Source organism: Coturnix japonica, chromosome 28 (genome assembly GCF_054131305.1).
Source record: "Coturnix japonica strain WE chromosome 28, WE-NBRP24, whole genome shotgun sequence".
NCBI lineage: Eukaryota > Metazoa > Chordata > Aves > Galliformes > Phasianidae > Coturnix > Coturnix japonica.
This window is the reverse complement of record NC_140690.1, coordinates 2,288,626-2,308,111: the sequence shown is the minus strand read 5'-3', so window position 1 is coordinate 2,308,111 and position 19,486 is coordinate 2,288,626.

Below are 19,486 nucleotides of genomic sequence, written 5' to 3'. Positions count from 1 at the left end.
CAAGAGATGCTGCCTCACAGAATCACAGAATTCTCAAGGTTGGAAAAGGGCTGCCAGCTTTTGTAGGAGAATAGCATGGGAGACAGTTGTGAAGGCTTTGCTGAAGTCCAAGTAGAGCACATCAACAGCCTTTCTTTCTTTCCTTCATCCATCAGATGGGTCACAGGATCGTAGAAGGAGATCAGATTGGTCAAGCAGGAGCTGCCCTTCACGAACCCATGCTGGCTAGGTCTGATCTCCTGCTCATCCCACACCTGCCGCATCTGTCATCTCCCTCAAGACAATTCGTTCCATTCCCTTCCCTGGCACCGAGGTCAGGCTAACAGGCCTGGAGTTGCCCGGATCCTCCTGACAACCTTGCTTGGAAATGGGAGTCACGTTGGCAAGCCTCCAGTCTCCTGGGACCTCACCCGGTAACAGGGAGCTCGGAAAGATAATGGAAAGCGGCTCGAGTGAGGGTCAGCCCTTAAATGAGGTCTCAGAGGAGGTGGAGTCGAGCTCCAGCTTTCCCGGGAGCACAGCTCCATTACTCTCACCTGTGCTCCCGCAGCTGACCCCACACTTGCCTCAGCTGATTAATCAGAGGTTCAGGATGTGATTACCAATCTCCCACACAGCCCCTATGGGTCCCAATGCTTCCCTATGGGTCTCTGGGTGTCCCTATAGGACTCAGTGGGGTTTTATATGCCTCCCAGTTGGTCCCTATGTGTCTCTATGTCTCTCTATGGGGTCTCAACGTGTCCCACTGCCCCCCTATGGATCTCTATGTCCCCCTATGGGTCCCAGTGTCTCCCTATTGGTCACTTTGTGTCCCTATGTGTCCCAATGTCCCCCTATGTGTCCCAGTGTCTCCCTATGGGTCACTATGTGTCCATATATGTCCCAATGTCCACCCTGTGGGTTGCTATGTCCTTCTATGTGGTCACTTATGGGTCTCAGTGGGGTCCATCCGTATGTGTCTCTATGGGTCTCACTGTCCCCCACTTTAATCCATGGGGTCCTTAAGTGTCCCAATGTCCCCCTATGGGTCCCAATATCTCCCTATGGGTCACTATGTGTCCCTATGTGTCACGAAGTCTTTCCTACGGGTTGCTATGTGCCTCTGTGGGGTTTCTATGGGGTCTCTTATTGGTATCTATGGGCCCAAATGTCTTCCTATGGGTATCTATGGGTTCCAATGTGGTCCCCATGTGTTTCTATTGGTTCTCTTTTGGGGCTCATCGTGGTCCGTATGTGTCTCCATAAGTCTCACTGTCCCCCACTCTAATCCATGCAGTCCCTATGTGTCCCAATGTCCCCCTTTGGGTCCCAGTATCTCCCTATGGGTCACTATTTTTCCCTATGTGTCCCAATGTCCCCCCTATGGGTTGCTAAGTGCCTCTATGGAGTCTCTATGTGGTCTCTTATGGGTATCTCTGGGCCCAAATGTCTTCCTATGGGAATCTATGGGTTACAATGTGGTCCCTATGTGCCACTATGGGGTCTCTTATGGGTCTCAGTGGGGTCCCTATGTGTCTCTATGGGTCTCAATGTCCCTAACTGTAATCGATGTGGACCCTATGTGTCCCAGTGTCCCCTTATTATTCCCTGTGTCTCCCTGATGGGTCACTATGTGTCCTTAAGTGTCCCAATGTCCCCCCTGTGGGTTGCTATGTGCCTCTATGGGGTCTCTATTGGGTCTCTTATGGGTATCTCTGGGCCCAAATTTCTTCCTATGGTTATCTATGGGTTTCAATGTGGTCCCTATGTGCCTCTATGGGGTCTCTTATGCGTCTCAGCAGGGTCCCTATGTGTCTCTATGGGTCTCACTGTCCCCCACTTTAATCCATGGGGTCCTTAAGTGTCCCAATGTCCCCCTATGGGTCCCAATATCTCCCTATGGGTCACTATGTGTCCCTATGTGTCACGAAGTCTTTCCTACGGGTTGCTATGTGCCTCTGTGGGGTTTCTATGGGGTCTCTTATTGGTATCTATGGGCCCAAATGTCTTCCTATGGGTATCTATGGGTTCCAATGTGGTCCCCATGTGTTTCTATTGGTTCTCTTTTGGGGCTCATCGTGGTCCGTATGTGTCTCCATAAGTCTCACTGTCCCCCACTCTAATCCATGCAGTCCCTATGTGTCCCAATGTCCCCCTTTGGGTCCCAGTATCTCCCTATGGGTCACTATTTTTCCCTATGTGTCCCAATGTCCCCCCTATGGGTTGCTAAGTGCCTCTATGGAGTCTCTATGTGGTCTCTTATGGGTATCTCTGGGCCCAAATGTCTTCCTATGGGAATCTATGGGTTACAATGTGGTCCCTATGTGCCACTATGGGGTCTCTTATGGGTCTCAGTGGGGTCCCTATGTGTCTCTATGGGTCTCAATGTCCCTAACTGTAATCGATGTGGACCCTATGTGTCCCAGTGTCCCCTTATTATTCCCTGTGTCTCCCTGATGGGTCACTATGTGTCCTTAAGTGTCCCAATGTCCCCCCTGTGGGTTGCTATGTGCCTCTATGGGGTCTCTATTGGGTCTCTTATGGGTATCTCTGGGCCCAAATTTCTTCCTATGGTTATCTATGGGTTTCAATGTGGTCCCTATGTGCCTCTATGGGGTCTCTTATGCGTCTCAGCAGGGTCCCTATGTGTCTCTATGGGTCTCACTGTCCTTCACTGTAATCCATGGGGTCCCTATGTGTCCCAATGTCCCCCAATGGGTCCCTGTGTCTCCCTATGGGTCTCTATGTGTGGAGAATGATTATGCAGAATGGCTTCATGAGAAAGGACATGAAGAGATTCCACTAGTTAAATTGTAAAAGAATGAACGTGACTGAAGACAACGACGGTCTATCCTAGGGCCGATCACGGGCTAGGCAGCTGAGAAGAAATCAGGATGTGAAAAGACAGGGTATGTAGCTAAAGACGAAATATGTATCTAGAGGCAAGGACGGCCTGAGGGAAAAGCAAGATGTGTAGCAAGGTGTAGACAGAGCTGCAAAGAAAAAGTATCCATAAGACTAACCACAAAGCTCAGATGAAGTAATGTGTAACCCACCAATCCTGAGCTTTACTTTTGCAATATGCATGAACTTATTACTGATTGTATAAATGAGATGCTGTAACACCTAATAAACGAGACTTGTTGACCATGATAGCATGAGACTTGTCTCCCGCGGTTACTTCCAACAAAGCTGTGTTACAGAAAGGCAGAATTTCTATACGTCCTTATCAAACTAGTTTTTTCTTCTTTTAGTTTGACTCCTGACTTTAACTTTGAAATCAGACAAAGACCTTACAGTAGCAGACGTATCTGATGAAGAATTCACCATTTGTTTACTGTTTCAGCATGAAATGATTTGTAAAATGAGTACAGAGCAGGTAAAGAACATCTACCATGTGAAATCAAGGATCATCCATTCCTGCCCTAAACACACACTTATTCACCGAAAAAATTCTCCCTCTACATATCCAAAAGCTGATTTTAACAGAAATCAGAGCATAGACAGAAACACACAATCAAAATTAAAATGTTTCTTTGTGAGTCATTATGAAGTTAATAAAACATTTAATAAACACAGTGAGTCCGAGCTTCAGAGATGCTTTGTGTTTTTATTTATTTATCTAGCCGGAAGAATGTACACACACATTTCCTTGGACTGTGGTATTGAGAGATACACTTAAAGCAATCAAGCTGAAGTATAACAGAAGTATATCTAAAGCACCTTTCTTGAAGGACGGCAGGATCACTGAGGATAAGATAATACAGAGCCATAAATGAGAAGGATCAGAAGGACCAACCAACCTGTATAGCATTTCAGAGTGTAGCTGGTTCTTAGAAGAACGAATGACTCTATGGTTCTATGATTCTGTGACTTAAGGTTGGAAAAGACCACTGAAGGTCATCTAGTTCAACCATCAACCCACTCCCAGCATGCCCACTATGTCCCTCAGAGCCACATCTACACGTTTCTTGGACGTCTGCAGGGATGGTGATTCCACCATCACCCTGGGCAAACCTTTCCAATACCTAATGACTATTTTTGAGAAGTTGTTTCTCCGAACATCCAGTAGAACCTCTCCTGGCACAACTCTAAGCCACTCCCTCTTGTCCTGTCACTAGTTACACACAAAAAGAGGTTGAACCTCACCTCACCACAACCCCCCTTCAGGAAGTTGTAGAGAGCAATGAGGTCTCCCCCCAAGCCTCCTCTTCGCCGGACTAAATACCCCCAGCTTCCTCAGCTGCTCCTCACAAGACTTATGCTCCAGACCCCGCACCAGCCTCATTACCATTCTATGAACATGTGCCAGGGTCTTTCTTGTAGTGAGGGGGCCCAAAAATGAACACAGTACTCAAGTCACAGCTTCACCAGTGCCAAGTACTGAGAGATTATCACCTCCCTGGTCCTGCTGGCAACACTATTTCTGATACAAGCCAGGCCTTCTAGGCTACCAGGCACACTGCTGGCTCACATTCATCTGGCTGTCAACGAACACCACCAGAATCTAGATTCTAGCCACAAGCCTGCAAAATGGAGTGGCATGATATTGTGATCAAAGTGCAGTAGCTGGCACTTGACTTTGTTGAAGCTTATACAATTGCCTTCAGCTCATTGATCCAGCCAATTCAGATCCCTCTGTAAGGCCTTCCTACTCTCAGGCAAATCAACACTTCCTTCCAGCGAGGAGTCATCTGCAAACTCACTGAGGATACACTCAATCCCCCCATCCAGATCATCAATAAAGATATTAAACAGGACCTACCCCTATACTGACGCCTGGGGAAAAAAAAAAAAAAAAAGTCAATTAATGAAGCTGGGAAACAGCACAACATTAGGCACCTCTTTGTATTCTAAGTGAGACAAGAAAGAATATTTTCCACTTTAAATTCACAGTATGTAATTAGCAACAGGATAATAGTTATCTATAAATACCTACAAAATCCTTTTACTGAAGGCTTGTTTTGTTCTGGAGACAAACCATCTGTGCATTCCACTCAGAATCTGTATTTACAAATGCTCTGACTTATGTCATTGATATCAGATCAAAAGAACCACAAGCTAAAAACTGCTAACAAAGATAAGAACCAGCTTAAGTCGATCTGCATATACTAAAAGTTTAACTCTCACTGGGTTAGTAGAAAAAAACTACAGTACTGGAATGTAGAGGATTTTACAGACACTTTACACCTGTGTTTTTAACTGTGTATCTGAAGCCCAGGCTGCCCAGCAAAGCCACCAGGTGGCACGAACACATAGTACCAGAGGTGCTTTCTCTCACCATCCCTCAGCAAAGGCACTGCCCCAAAACAAATTGTGCGATCAACCCACCAAATGACAGAAGCACAAAATCATTTATCTGAAATGAATCTGAAAATATCTGGCAAACCAATACCCTTCATAAAAAGAGGAAGAGATGATTAACAAAAAAAATACATTCTATTTCCTCACAATTATTGGGTTCAACTTCAGGCATCTTTTTATTCACTCAACATATCCTTTAAATATCAGGTCACAGTAGCAGCCCCTGTTTTGTTACACAAGATGAAGAGCAGTCATGCCCTGCCCGGCATTAGAGTTCTCATCACCTGTTAACTCATCTGCGAGCTCATATGCAGCAATAATGTATAGATCAATCAGGAAATTAAAAAACAAATAAAAAACCAGCAGGATGCCATAAATGTTGTAATGATTCAGCAACAGGAAATAGTATTTAACTATTTGTGGCATTCGACTCTCTAAGACAAGATCAAACCATTTCAGAAACAATAAATGTCAAAAACCCTCTCAAATCTGTATCAAAGAGCATCAAGACCTCCAAAACATTGTACCCTAGAGCTTAAACTCTCAGGAAAGAAGATGACACATACATACAAGAAAATACTTTAAGGCTGTCAGAGAGAAGGCACCTACTACATTAAAGCATTGCAACTCGATCCTTGCAACACTGCAGTACTTGCAGTCTTTACAGTTAGCTGAATTCCATTTCTAGACCATCAGAAGAGCAGTAGAACAGGTGCCATTTGTAAACAGCGAGCTCTTCAGGAGTACAAGATGGATATTAACACTACCCAGCAAATGCATGCCTTGGGCAACAAATACATGAGCTCTACTTCACAGCGTCAATTGATGTGATATCTAAAGTATTCATAAATAATATCCACATATACTATTGGCTCCATTTAAATCTAATCAGAACTTGGTACAGTGTATATTAACAGTAATTGCAAAAACGGCTTTCAAGTTAAATTTTTCAATACATGGTCCTTCTACAAGGAATATAATGATTGCACCCAAAAAATTCAAATAGCATATCCATGCAACACTTAGATTGCTCAGAGGGATTAATAACTCTTTTGACAAATGAAATGGATGCGACAAAAGACAGAAAGTACTGATCACACAAGAACATTACGTGCGTGAAAACAGAGGACACTCGAAGTCCATGACGTGTTAAATCGCCACTAAGATCATCACGTCCATCTATCAGAGACAAACATGAACTTTTATTGAATACTACACGCCATACGTGTTTTGCATGTGTGTAATGGCCAGGGAGACCTGAGGGGGATCATGGGATCACATGGCTGAGGCCCCACTCTGGTAGGAAACACCCATGCCAAGCACATGAGATGTGGGGAAGGGAGAGGGCAGCGGCACTGGGAAAAGCCCAGAAACTTGAGCTGGGGCTGGAGCACGTGCTGCGGGTGAGGACGGCTCACTGTGATGAGCCAGCAGTGGACTGCAGCATCGCTGTGAGACGGGCAGTGATGTACCCAAGCGAAGGTCAAGCGAAGGTGACGCCCAGCAGTTTGGCCAAGCCATGGTTGGAGACATCACCAGGCAACAGATTGTGACCCGATAGGCCGCGCCGGCTTTGACGCGGGCGCAGCAGCTCAGCCCAGCAGTTCGTGCCTGGCCTACGACCGAGCGTGTGTGCGAGGACTGGAGTGTGGACAGGGCGAGCTTTGGTGCTGGAAAGTGCTCTGGGTGCTGTTAGCACAGCTCCCAGCGGCCTTCTCAGAGCCATTTGTTCTTTCCCCGAGCCTGCCGGGAGCAGGCAGACGGGACATCCTAGAGAAAAAAGCGTGTGCAGCAGCACAGGTAGGCGGCACAGAGACTGGCAGCGGGGGGGCACAACTTGAGGGACCCTTCCCAGGCCGGAGTCTGACTAATGTCTCTTGTCCTCTTCCAGCGTGTCACCTGCTGCTGCTGCTGCAGCGTTAGTGCTGGGGAGCACGTTACCATCTCCCGCTCCCACTGGCCCACCGCAACTGGTGGAAGGATGGAGGCAGAGTTTGAGACCCGCTGCCCCGTGTGCCTGGAGAACTGGGACAGCGCAGCATACGCCATGCCTTGCTGCCACCAGTTCTGCTTCCGCTGCATCCAGCGGTGGACAAGCACCAGGCCCCAGTGTCCGCTGTGCAAACGGGATGTGAAGACCATCATTCACTCCGTGCAAGCGGACGACAACTACAAGGAGGTGGAGGTCAGACCAGCTGCACAGGCATCCGTTGCTACACGGAGACCCGCACTCCACCACGCAGCCCGGCCATGGCCTGCAGTGCCCACGCATCCTCTGGGCGGCCTCTCCCCTGCCACCTGGGCTTCCCTCTTCAGGGAGCAGCCGGCCCTGCTGCGGCCCCTGCGGTCCTGGCTGCGCCAGAACCTGCACCGCATCCTGGGCACCGAGGGGCCACAGGCAAATATCCTGGTTGACAGTGTCATCTGGGCCCTGCTCCTCGTAGGCTTGGCAGAGGGGATCCTGATAGAAATGCTGGATCCTGACCTGCACGGCCACACGGTGACCTTTGTGAGGCACTTCATCGCCTTTGCGGTGCGGAGGTGCAGCCGGGTGGCAGGCCGCTTCCTGGGCCTCAACATCCCCCCTGCTCCTGGGGCACAGGAGGCCACAGCAGCAGAGCCCAGAGCTGCCACACCAGAGGAGCCACCTGTCCCTGGCTCAGCACCCTCCAGCAGCCCTGCCAGCTCCAACAGGGACGAAATGCTGGGCAGGGCAACACAAGAGGTTCGTGGGCATCCCAGCCGCCCACACGGCAACCCTGCAACTGTCACCACAGAGCAGGCAGCGCCTCAGGAGGAGCCAGGAGAGCCTGTGGCAGGGCCCTCTGGCACCAGCCCACCTGAGGGGACCCGGCGAGCCCCGAAGAGGAAGGCCGGCGACTCACAGGCCTCAGCACCATCAAAGAAGAGGCCACCCCGCCGGCAGCAATAGAAGAGCCCATGGGGCAGCTGAGGAGGCTGGGGCCAGGCAGCACCTGGGACACACACTGGCCCCAACGGACCCTTGTCATCACCGTCCAATTCAACCTCAAATAGAAAACAGAAAGACTGCAAACAATAAATTAACATTGAAAAAAACTGAAAAACAAAGTGTTGGTATTGAGTGTTGGTATTGATAACAGCACAGCTGTTGACGCTTCCCCATCCTTGACGCTCTCTCCCCTTTTTCCTACTGCCGTGCAACTGCTGCCACTGTTGCATTCCAGACACGAACCCCACGGGCTTCAGAGAGGGCAATGGCAAATCTCTGCTCCTGGGGACCAACATGCACAGGCCGTGCTACAGCTGGGGTCAGCCAGCTGGAGCAGAACCACCAGTCCTGCTGGACACCAGGCTGAACCTGCAAGGAACCCACCCGGGCTGCCTTGCCGAACGCTGTCCTGGGCTGCGTGAGGCCAGGTGCCACCCGTGGGTGAAGGGCGGTTATCCCGCCCTCTGCTCAGCCCTGAGGAGGTCACAGCTGGAGCGCTGGGACCGCAGCTGGGCTACCCAGCACAGGGGATAACAACACACTTCTTCCCATTACGAGTGGACCGTTCGCTTCTACCACTCCAGATCCGCAGCCCATCCCTGTACAACCGCTCTTAAGTAGGGACCTATACACTTCCTTCTTTGCAGGCATTTGAAATGTCTCTACAGAAGACAAAACCAGACAAAAATCTTTCCGTGCCTATCCACACCACGTTCCTAAGACAACACAGCTGGTTCTTAAACACGGTAGTACGTACCCTTGGTTTACTGCACATCTGGTGAACAGAAAGTTCTCCAGCCTCACTACGGAACAAAGAACTCCACCGTCATTCCCATGCTCCCTATGAAGCATCCTGAGCTCCAACACTCACTCAGTCCCTCACTCAATCTTCCCCCTGCTAATGTTCTTCCATCTAATTCCACCTCACATCACAGCACAAGCTGTCACAGCCTGGTGTACAGTCTCATCAAAGGGAACGCTGCTTGTTTGCCATCAGAATTCATTCAAAAATGAAACAATTCAACAACCATCAACCACTACTTCTCATATTACCTACAGGCAACAATGCCTGAAGAACTGGAGTGTCAGATGGCATGCAAGACATTAGAAGTTGGCTCGTAGGAATGAAAGAATTTCATGAGAGAACGGGGCTAATGACACAAGGAGCGCCATAGACATCAAAGATAACCACTGGAAGAACCGATGGGATTAATAACTCTTTTGACAAATGAAATGGATGCGACAAAAGACAGAAATTACTAATCACAAAAGAACTTGACGTGCGTGAAAACAGAGGACACTCAAAGTCCATGGCGTGTTAAATCACCACTAAGATCATCACGTCCATCTATCAGAGACAAACATGAACTTTTACTGAATACTACACGCCATACGTGTTTTGCATGTGTGTAATGGCCAGGGAGACCTGTCAGATCTATGGGGCCGGAGCTATTGTGGGGCAGATGTGCATCAGATCTATGGGGCAGGAGATGCTGTGGGGATGATATGGGTCAGATCTATGGAGCAGGAGCAGCTGTGGAGATGATGAGGGTCAGAACTATGTGGTAGGAGAAGATGTGGGACAATGTGGGTCAGATCTATGGGGCAGTTGCTGCTGTGGGGCTAATTGGGGTAAGATCTATGGGGCAGGAGCTCTTGTGGGTCAGATCTACGGAGGAGGAGCTGCTTTGGGGCTGATGTTGGTCAGATTTATGGGGCAGGAGCTGTTGTGGTGCACATGTGGGTCAGATCTATGGGGCAGGAGCTGCAGTGGGGCAGATGTAGGTCAGATCTATGGGGCAGGAGCTGCTGTGGGCCTTATTGGCGTCAGATCTATGGGGCAGAAGATGCAGTGGGGCAGATTTGCATCAGATCTATGGGGCAGGAGCTGCTGTGTGGCTGATATGGTTCATATCTATGGGCAGGAGCTGCTGTGGGGCTGATATGGGTCAGATCTACGGAGCAGGAGCAGCTTTGGTGCAGATGAGAGTCAGATCTATGGGGCAGTAGCTGCTGTGGGTCAGATCTATGGGGCAGGATCAACTGTGGAGATGATGTGGGTCAGAACTATGTGGTAGGAGATGATGTGAGACAATGTGGGTCAGATCTATGTGGCAGGAGCTGCTGTGGAGCTGATGCGGGTCCGATCTATGGGGCAGCAGCTGCTGTAGGGCTGATTGTGGTCAGATCTATTGGGCAGGAGCTGCTGTGGGGCACATGTGGGTCAGATATACGGGGCAGGAGTTGCTGTGGGGTAGATGTGGGTCAGATCTATGGGGCAGGTGCTGCTGTGGGGATGTTGTGGCTCAGATCTATGGGGCAGGAGCTGCTATGGGGCATATATGGGTGAGATATATGGGGCAGGAGCTGCTACGGGGATGATTGCGCTAAGATCAATAGGGCAGGAGCTGCTGTGAGGCAGATGTGGGTCAGATTTATTGGGAAGGATCTGCTGTGGGGTAGAGGTGGGTCTGATCTATTGGGCAGAAGCTGCTGTGGGGTAGAGGTGGGTCTGATCTATTGGGCAGGAGCTGCTGTGGGGCTGATGTGGGTCAGATCTACGGAGCAGGAGCTGCTCTGGGGCACATGTGGTTCAGGTCTGTGGGGCAGGTGCTGCTGTGGGGAAGATGTGGGTCAGATCTATGGGGCAGGAGCTGCTGTGGGTCAGATCTGCGGGGCAGGAGCTGCTATGGGGCACATGTGTATCAGATCTATGGGGCAGGAGCTGCTGTGGGGCGGATGTAGGTCAGATCTATGGGTCAGGAACTGCTGTGGAGCTGATGTGGGTCAGATCTATGGGGCAGGAGCTGCTGTGGTGCTGCTTGGCGTCAGATCTATGGACAGGAGCTGCTTTGGTGCACATGTGGGTCAGATCTATGGGGCAGGAGCTGCTGTGTGGCTGATATGGGTCAGATCTATGTGGCACGTGCTGCTGTGGGGTAGATGTGGGTCAGATCTATGGGGCAGGAATTGCTGTGTGGATGATGTGTATCAGATCTATGGGGCAGGAGCTGCTATGGGGCAGATGTGGGTCAGATCTATGGGGCAGGAGCTGCTGTGGGGATGATTGCGGTAAGATCTATAGGGCAGGAGCCGCTGTGAGGCAGATGTGGGTCAGATCTATTGGGAAGGATCTGCTGTGGGGTAGAGGTGGGTCACATCAATGAGGCAGGAGCTGCTGTGGGCAGATGTGGGTCTGATCTATGGGGCAGAAGCTGCTGTGGGTCAGATCTATGGGGCAGGAGTTGCTGTGGGGCACATGTGGGTCGGATCTATGGGTCAGGAGCTGCTGTGGGGTAGATGTGGGTCCGATCTATGGTACAGAAGCAGCTTTGGGGATGATGTGGCTAAGATATATGGGGCAGGAGCTGCTATGGGGCAGATGTGGGTGAGATATATGGGGCAGGATCTGATCTGGGAATGATTGCGGTAAGATCTATAGGGCAGGAGCTGCTGTGGGGTAGAGGTGGGTCAGATCAATGGGGCAGGACCTATGTGGGGCAGAGGGGGTTCTTATCTATTGGGCAGGAGCTGCTGTGGGGAACATGTGGGTCAGGTCTATAAGGCAGGTGCTGCTGTGGGGCTAATTGGGGTAAGATCTATGGGGCAGGAGCTGATGTGGGTCAGATCTATGGGGCAGGAGCTGCTGCGGGGCTGATGTGGGTCAGATCTATGGGGTAGAAGCTGCTGTGGGGCACATGTGGTTCAGATCTATGGGGCAGGAGCTGCTGTGGAGCTGATGTCGGTCAGATCTATGGGGCAGGAGCTGCTGTAGGGCTGATTGGGTTCAGATCTATGGGGCAGGAGATGATGTGGGGCACATTTGTGTCAGATCTATGGGGCAGGAGTTGCTGTGGGGCACATGTGCTTCAGATCCAAGGGGGAGGCGCTGCTGTGGGGTATATGTGGGTCAGATCTATGGGGCAGGAGCTGCTGTGGGGATGATGTGGCTCAGATCTATGGGGCAGGAGCTGCTGTAGGGCTGATTGGGGTCAGATCTATGGGGCAGGAGATGATGTGGGGCACATTTGTGTCAGATCTATGGGGCAGGAGTTGCTGTGGGGCACATGTGGGTCAGATCCAAGGGGGAGGCGCTGCTGTGGGGATGATGTGGCTCAGATCTATGGGGCAGGAGCTGCTGTGGGGCAGATGTGGCTCAGATCTATGGGGTAGTTGCTGCTATGGGGCAGATTTGGGTCAGGTATATGGGGCAGGAGCTGCTGTGGGGCTGATTGCGGTAAGATCTATAGGGCAGGAGCTGCTGTGAGGCAGATGTGGGTCAGATCTATTGGGAAGGATCTGCTGTGGGGTAGAGGTGGGTCAGATCTATGTGGCAGGAGCTGCTGTGGAGCTGATGTGGGTCAGATATATGGGGCAGGAGCTGCTGTGGAGCTGATGTGGGTCAGATCTATGGGGCAGGAGCTGCTGTAGGGCTGATTGGGTTCAGATCTATGGGGCAGGAGATGATGTGGGGCACATTTGTGTCAGATCTATGGGGCAGGAATTGCTGTGGGGCACATGTGGGTCAGATCCAAGGGGGAGGCGCTGCTGTGGGGTATATGTGGGTCAGATCTATGGGGCAGGAGCTGCTGTGGGGATGATGTGGCTCAGATGTATGGGGTAGTTGCTGCTATGGGGCAGATTTGGGTCAGGTATATGGGGCAGGAGCTGCTGTGGGGCTGATTGCGGTAAGATCTATAGGGCAGGAGCTGCTGTGAGGCAGATGTGGGTCAGATCTATTGGGAAGGATCTGCTGTGGGGTAGAGGTGGGTCAGATCTATGGGGCAGGCGCTGCTGTGGGGCAGAAGTGGGTCAGATTTAACGGGCAGGAGCTGCTGTGGGGTAGAGGTGGGTCAGATCTATGGTGCAGGTGCTGCTATGGGGCACATGTGTGTCAGGTCAATGGGGCAGGAGCTGCTGTGGGGATGATTTGGGTCAGATCTATGGGGCAGGAGCTGCTATGGGGCAGATGTGGGTCAGATCTATGGGGCAGGAGCTGCTGTGGGGCAGATGTGGGTCTGAACAATGGGGCAGGAGTTGCTGTGGGGCTGATCTGGGTCAGTTCTATGGGGCAGGAGCTGCTGTGTGGCTGATGAGGGTCAAATCTATGGGGCAGGAGCTGCTGTGTGGCTGATGATTTGGGTCAGATCTATGGGGCAGTAGCTGCTGTGGGGCTGATGTTGGTCAGATCTATGGGGCAGGAGCTGCTGTGGGGCAGATATGGGTCATCTTGATGGGCCAGGAGCTGCTGTGGTGCAGATGTGGGTCAGATCTATGGGGCAGTAGCTGCTGCGGGGCAGATGTGGGTCAGATCTATGGGGCTCGAGATGCTGTGGGTCAGATCTATGGGGCAGGTGATGCTGTGGGTCAGATCTATGGGGCAGGAGCTGCTGTGGGGCTGATGTGGGTCAGATCTATGGGACAGGAGCTGCTGTGGGGCTGATGTTGGTAAGATCTATGTGGCAGGAGCTGCTCTGGGGCAGATGTGGGTCAGATCTATGGGGCAGGAGCTGCTGTGGGGCAGATGTGGGTCAGAACAATGGGGCAGGATCTTCTGTGGGGCAGATTTTCGTCACATCTATGTGGGAGAAGATGGTTTCGGGCTGATGGGGGTCTCAACTATGCGGCAGGAGCTGCTGTGGGGCTGATGTGGGTCGTATCTTTATGGCAGGAGCTGCTGTGGGTCAGATCTATGGGGCAGGATATGCAGTGGGGTAGATGTGGATCAGATCTATGGGGCAGGCACTGCTGTGTGTCTGATATGGGTCAGATATATGGGGCAGGAGTTGCCATGGGGCAGATCTATTGGGCAGGAGCTGCAGTGGGTCTCATGTTGTTCAGATCTATGGGGCAGGAGCTGCAGTGGGTCTCATGTTGTTCAGATCTATGGGGCAGGAGCTGCTGTGGGGCACATGTGGGTCAGATCTATGGGGGTTGAGCTGCTGTGGGGCTGATGTGGGTCAGATCTATAAGGCAGGAGCTGCTTTTGGAAAGATGTGGGTCTGATCTATGGGGCAGGAGTAGCTGTGGGGCAGATGAGGGTCAGAATTATGGGGAAGGAGCTGCTGTGGGGCTGAGGGGGGTCGGATCTATGGGGCAGGAGATGCTGTGTGTGTAGGTCTATGGGGCAGAAGCTGCTATCGGGCATATGTGAGCCAGATGTATCGGGCAGGAGCTGCTGTGGGTCAGATGTGGGTCACATCTTTGGGGCAGGAGCTGAGGTGGGTCAGAGGTGGGACTGATCTATTGGGCAGGAGCTGCTGTGGGGCTAATGTGGGTCAGATCTATAGGGAAGGTGCTGCTGTGGGGCTGATGTGGGTCACATCTATGGAGCAGGAGCTGCTGTGAGGCACATGTGGGTCGGGTCTATGGGGCAGGTACTGCTGTGGGGCTGATGTGGGTCGGATCTATGGGCCATGTGCTGCTATGGGGCACATATGTATCAGATCTATGGGGCAGAAGCTGTTGTGGGGCACATGTGGGTCAGATCTATGGGTCAGGAGGTGCTGTGAAGTTGATGTGGGTAAGATCTATGGAGCAGCAGCTGCTGTGGCTCAGATCTATGGGGCAAGAGATGCAGTGCGGCTCATGTGGATCTGATCTATGGAGCAGGAGCTGCTGTGTGGCTGATGTGGTTCAGGTCTATGGGGCAGGAGCTGATGTGGGCCAGATGTGGGTCTGATCTATGGGGCAGTAGCTGCTGTGGGTCAGATCTATGGGGCAGGAGCTACTGTGGATATGATGTGGGTCATAACTATGTGGTAGGAGATTATGTGAGACAATGTGGGTCAGATCTATGGGCAGGAGCTGCTGTGGGGCACATGTGAGTCAGATCTCTGGGGCAGGAGTTGCTGAGGGGAAGATGTGGGTCTGATCAATGGGGAAGGATCTGCTGTGGAGATGATGTGGGTCAGATCTATGGGGCAGGAGTTGCTGTGGTTCAAATCTATGGGGCAGGAGATGCTGTGGAGATGATGTGGGTCAGATATTTGGGGCAGGAGATGCTGTGGATCAGATCTATGGGGCAGGAGCTGCTGTGGGGCTGATGTGGGTAAGATCTATTGGGCAGGAGCTGCTGTGGGGCAGATGTGATTCAGATCTATGTGGCAGGAGCTGCTGTGGGGCTGATGTGGGTCAGATCTATGGGGCAGGAGATGCTGTGGGGCTGACGTGGGTCAGATATATGGGGCAGTAGCTGATGTGGGGCAGATGTGGGTCTGAACAATGGGGCAGGAGCTACTGTGGAGATTATGTGGGTAAGATCTATGGGGCAGATGCTGCTGTCAGGCAAATATGAGTCAGATCTATGGGACAGGAGCTACTGCGGGGCAGATCTATGGGACAGGAGCTGCTGTGTGGCTGATGTGGGTCAGATCTATGGGGCAGGTGCTGCTGTGTGTCAGATCTATGGGGAAGGAGTTGCTGTGGGACAGATCTATGGGACAGGAGAGTCTCTGGGGCTGATGTGGGTCACATCTATGGGGCAGGAGCTGCTGTGGGGTAGATGTGGGTCAGATCTATGGGGCAGGAGCCGCTTTGGGGCTTATGAGGATTAGATCATTTCGGTAGGAGCTGCTGTGGGTCAGATATATGGGGCAGGAGATGCAGTGGGGCAGTTGTGGGTCAGATCTATTGGGAAGGATCTGCTGTGGGGTAGATGTGGGTCAGATATATGGGGCAGGAGCTGCTGTGGGGCAGATGTGGGTCTGATCTATGGGGCAGGAGATGTTGTGGGTCAGATCTATGGGGCAGAAGCTGCTCTGGGGCTGATTTGGGTCAGTTTTTTGGGAAAGGTGCTGCTTTGGGGCTGATGAGGGTCAGATCTATGGGGCAGGTGGTGCTGTTGGTCTCATTGGTGTAAGATCTATGGGGCAGGAGCTGCTGTGGGACTGATGTGGGTCAGATCTATTTGTCAGGAGCTTCTCTGTGGCACATGTGGGTCAGATCTATGGGGAGGGAGCAGCTGTGGGACTGATGGTGTTTAGATCAATTGAGCAGGAGCTGCTGTCGGTCAGAACTATGGGGCAGGAGCTGCTGTGAGGCAGAGGTGGGTCAGATCTATGGGTCACGAGCTGCTGTGGGTCAGATCTATGGGGCAGGAGCTGCTGTGGGACACATGTGGTTCAGATTTATGGGTAGGTGTAGCTGTGGGGCTCATGTGGGTCAGATCTATGGGGCAGGAGCTGGTGTGGGGCTGATGTGGGTCAGATCTATGGGGCAGGAGCTGGTGTGGGGCTGATTTGGGTCAGATCTATGGGGCAGGAGCTGCTGTGGGGCAGATCTATGGGACAGGCTCTGCTCTGGGGCACATCTGGGTAAGATCTATGGGGCAGCAGCTGCTGTGGGGTAGATGTGGGTCAGATCTATGGGGCAGGAGCTGCTGTGGGGCAGATGTAGGTCAGATCTATGGGGCAGGAGCTCTTGTGGGACTGATGAGGGTCAGACCTCTAAGGCTGGAGCTGATCTGGGTCAGATCTATGTGTCAGGAGCTGATGTGGGTCAGATCTATCGGGCAGAAGCTGTTGTGTTGCAAATGAGGGTCAGATCTATGGGGCAGGAGCTGCTGTGGGGCTGATGTGGGTCAGATCTTTAGGGCAGGAGCTGCTGTGGGGTAGACGTGGGTAAGATCTATGGGGCAGGAGCTGCTGTCGGGCTGATGTGGGTCAGATCTATGGGGCAGGAGCTTCTGTGGGGCAGATGTGGGTCTGATCTATGGGGCAGGAGCTGCTGTGTGTCAGATATATGGGGCAGGAGAAGCTGTGGGTCAGATCTATGGGGCAGGAGCTGCTGTGGGGCACATGTGGTTCATATCTATTGGGAAGGAGCTGCTGTGGGGCAGATGTGGGTCATATCAATGGGGTAGCTGTTGCTGTGGGTTAGATCTATGGGGCAGAAGCTCCTTTCGGGCATATGTGAGTCAGATGTATAGCAATACCTGGCCCATAGATGTGACCCTCATCAGCCTCACAGCAGCTCCTGCCCCATGGATCTGACCAACATCAGCCCCACAGCAGCTCCTGCCCCATAGATCTGAACCACATCTGACCCACAGCAGCTCCTGCCCCATAGATCTGACTCACATATGCCCGACAGCAGCTTCTGCCCCATAGATCTAACCCACAGCATCTCCTTCCCCATTGATATGACCCTCATCAGACCCACAGCTGCTCCAGCCCAATAGATATGACCCACATATACCCCTCAGCAGGTTATGCCCCATAGATCTGACCCACATGTGCCCCACAGCAACTCCTGCCCCATAGATCTGACCCACAGCAGCTCCTGCCCCATAGATCAGACCCACATCTGCCCCACAGCAGCTCCTGCCCCATAGATCTGACCCACATGTGCACCACAGCAGCTCCTGCCCCATCGATCTGACCCACATGTGCCCCACAGCAGCTCCTGCCCCATAGATCTGATACACATGTGCCCCATAGCAGCTCCTGCCCCATAGATCTGACCCACAGCAACCCCACAGCAGCTCCTGCCCCGTAGATCTGACCCACAGCAGCTCCTGCCTCAATAGATCATACCCCAATTAGCCCCACAGCAGAACCTGTCCCATAGACCTGACCCACATGTGCCCCACAGCTGCTCCTGCTCCATAGATCTGACCCTCATCAGCCCCACAGCAGCTCCTGCCCAATAGATCAGTCCCACCTCTACCCCCCAGCAGATCCTTCCCAATAGATCTGACCTACATCTGCCTCACAGCAGCTCCTGCCCTATAGATCTTACTGCAATCAGCCCCACAGCATTTCCTGCCCCATAGATCTGACCCATATGTGCCCCACAGCAACTCTGGCCCCATAGATCTGACCCACATGTGCCCCACAGCAGCTCATGCCCCATAGATCTGACCCACATCTGCCCCACAGCTGCTCATGCCCCATAGATCAGACCCACATCTGCCCCACAGAAGCTCCTGCCCCATAGATCTGACTCACATGTGCACCAGAGCAGCTCCTGCCCCAAAGATCTGATCCACATGTGCCCCACTGCATCTCCTGCCCCATACATCTGACCCACAACAGATCCTGCCCCATAGATCAGACCGACATCTGCCCCACAGCAGATCCTGCCCAATTGATCTATCCCCCATCAGCCCCACAGCAGCTCCAGCACCATAGATCTGACCCACATCTGCCCCACAGCAGCTCCTGCCCCATAGATCTGACCCCCCTCAGCACCACAGCACCTCCTGCCCCATAGATCTGATCCACATCTACCCACCTTTGAAGTACTTTGGTCCTTCTCTGCCAGTCGATCGCCGCAGCATCTGGTTGTCTCCTGCTCAACACTCTGCCCCACATCCCTCCTACACAGGCGAGAAACCAAGGCACAGAAAGTATAAGGGATCCCTAAGGGTCTGAGGCGTCTTCCCTGCTGGAACAGCAATGGAGGACACAAGACCACAAGAAGCCAGATTCAGGCAGAGAAGCTTGAGGGTGCAGCCATCTGCATTAAGGTTGCTATGGTTTGGCGTTGCAAATACTACTCTGCCTGACTGGGGCAGGGCAGGCTTACGCAAGTGTTTAAGCAGACGTCTTTCTGGTCCTGTAGGAAGCAGCAGGTCTGAATTAAAAGGAGCAATGAGGCAAGGAGTGCCCTGAGCTTGTTTCCTAAATAGAAGGCAGTGTGGGACAATTTGAGGAACAGGAATTCAACTACTGTAATGCAGAGCACTATTTTTGTCGCCTTCCAGCAGTCACCGATTAATGGAAGATTCTTCTCCTTCCCAGACTCCACTGTTGGTAACTCACATCTACAGCCTCTCTGGGCAGCCTGTACCATTGCCTCACCACCCTCTGTCTGAAAAAGTTTCCCCCTAGTATCTAACCTAACATGTAGCCTAATTCTCCTCTCTTTATTCACAGGAGATGTCCTCTAGACCTCTAATTATCATTCTGACCTTCCTCTGGAGCTAATCCAGAAGCTCTGCACCTTTCTTGTGCTGTGGGCTCCAGATCTGGACACAGTACTGCAGATGGGGACTCATGAAGGCAGAGTGGAGGGGAGCAAGAGCCTACTTCTCCATGCTGCCACTTCTCTGTGGATACAGTTGGTCTTCCAGACTGCAAGCACACACTGCTGGTTCATGTCCATCTTTTTGTCCACCAGAACCTCCAAATCGTTCTCCACATTTCTTCCATGAGGAACAGCTCCATGATCTTCCCAGGCACAGAGGTAAGGCTCACTGGCCTGTAGTTTCCCATGTGATTTCCTTCC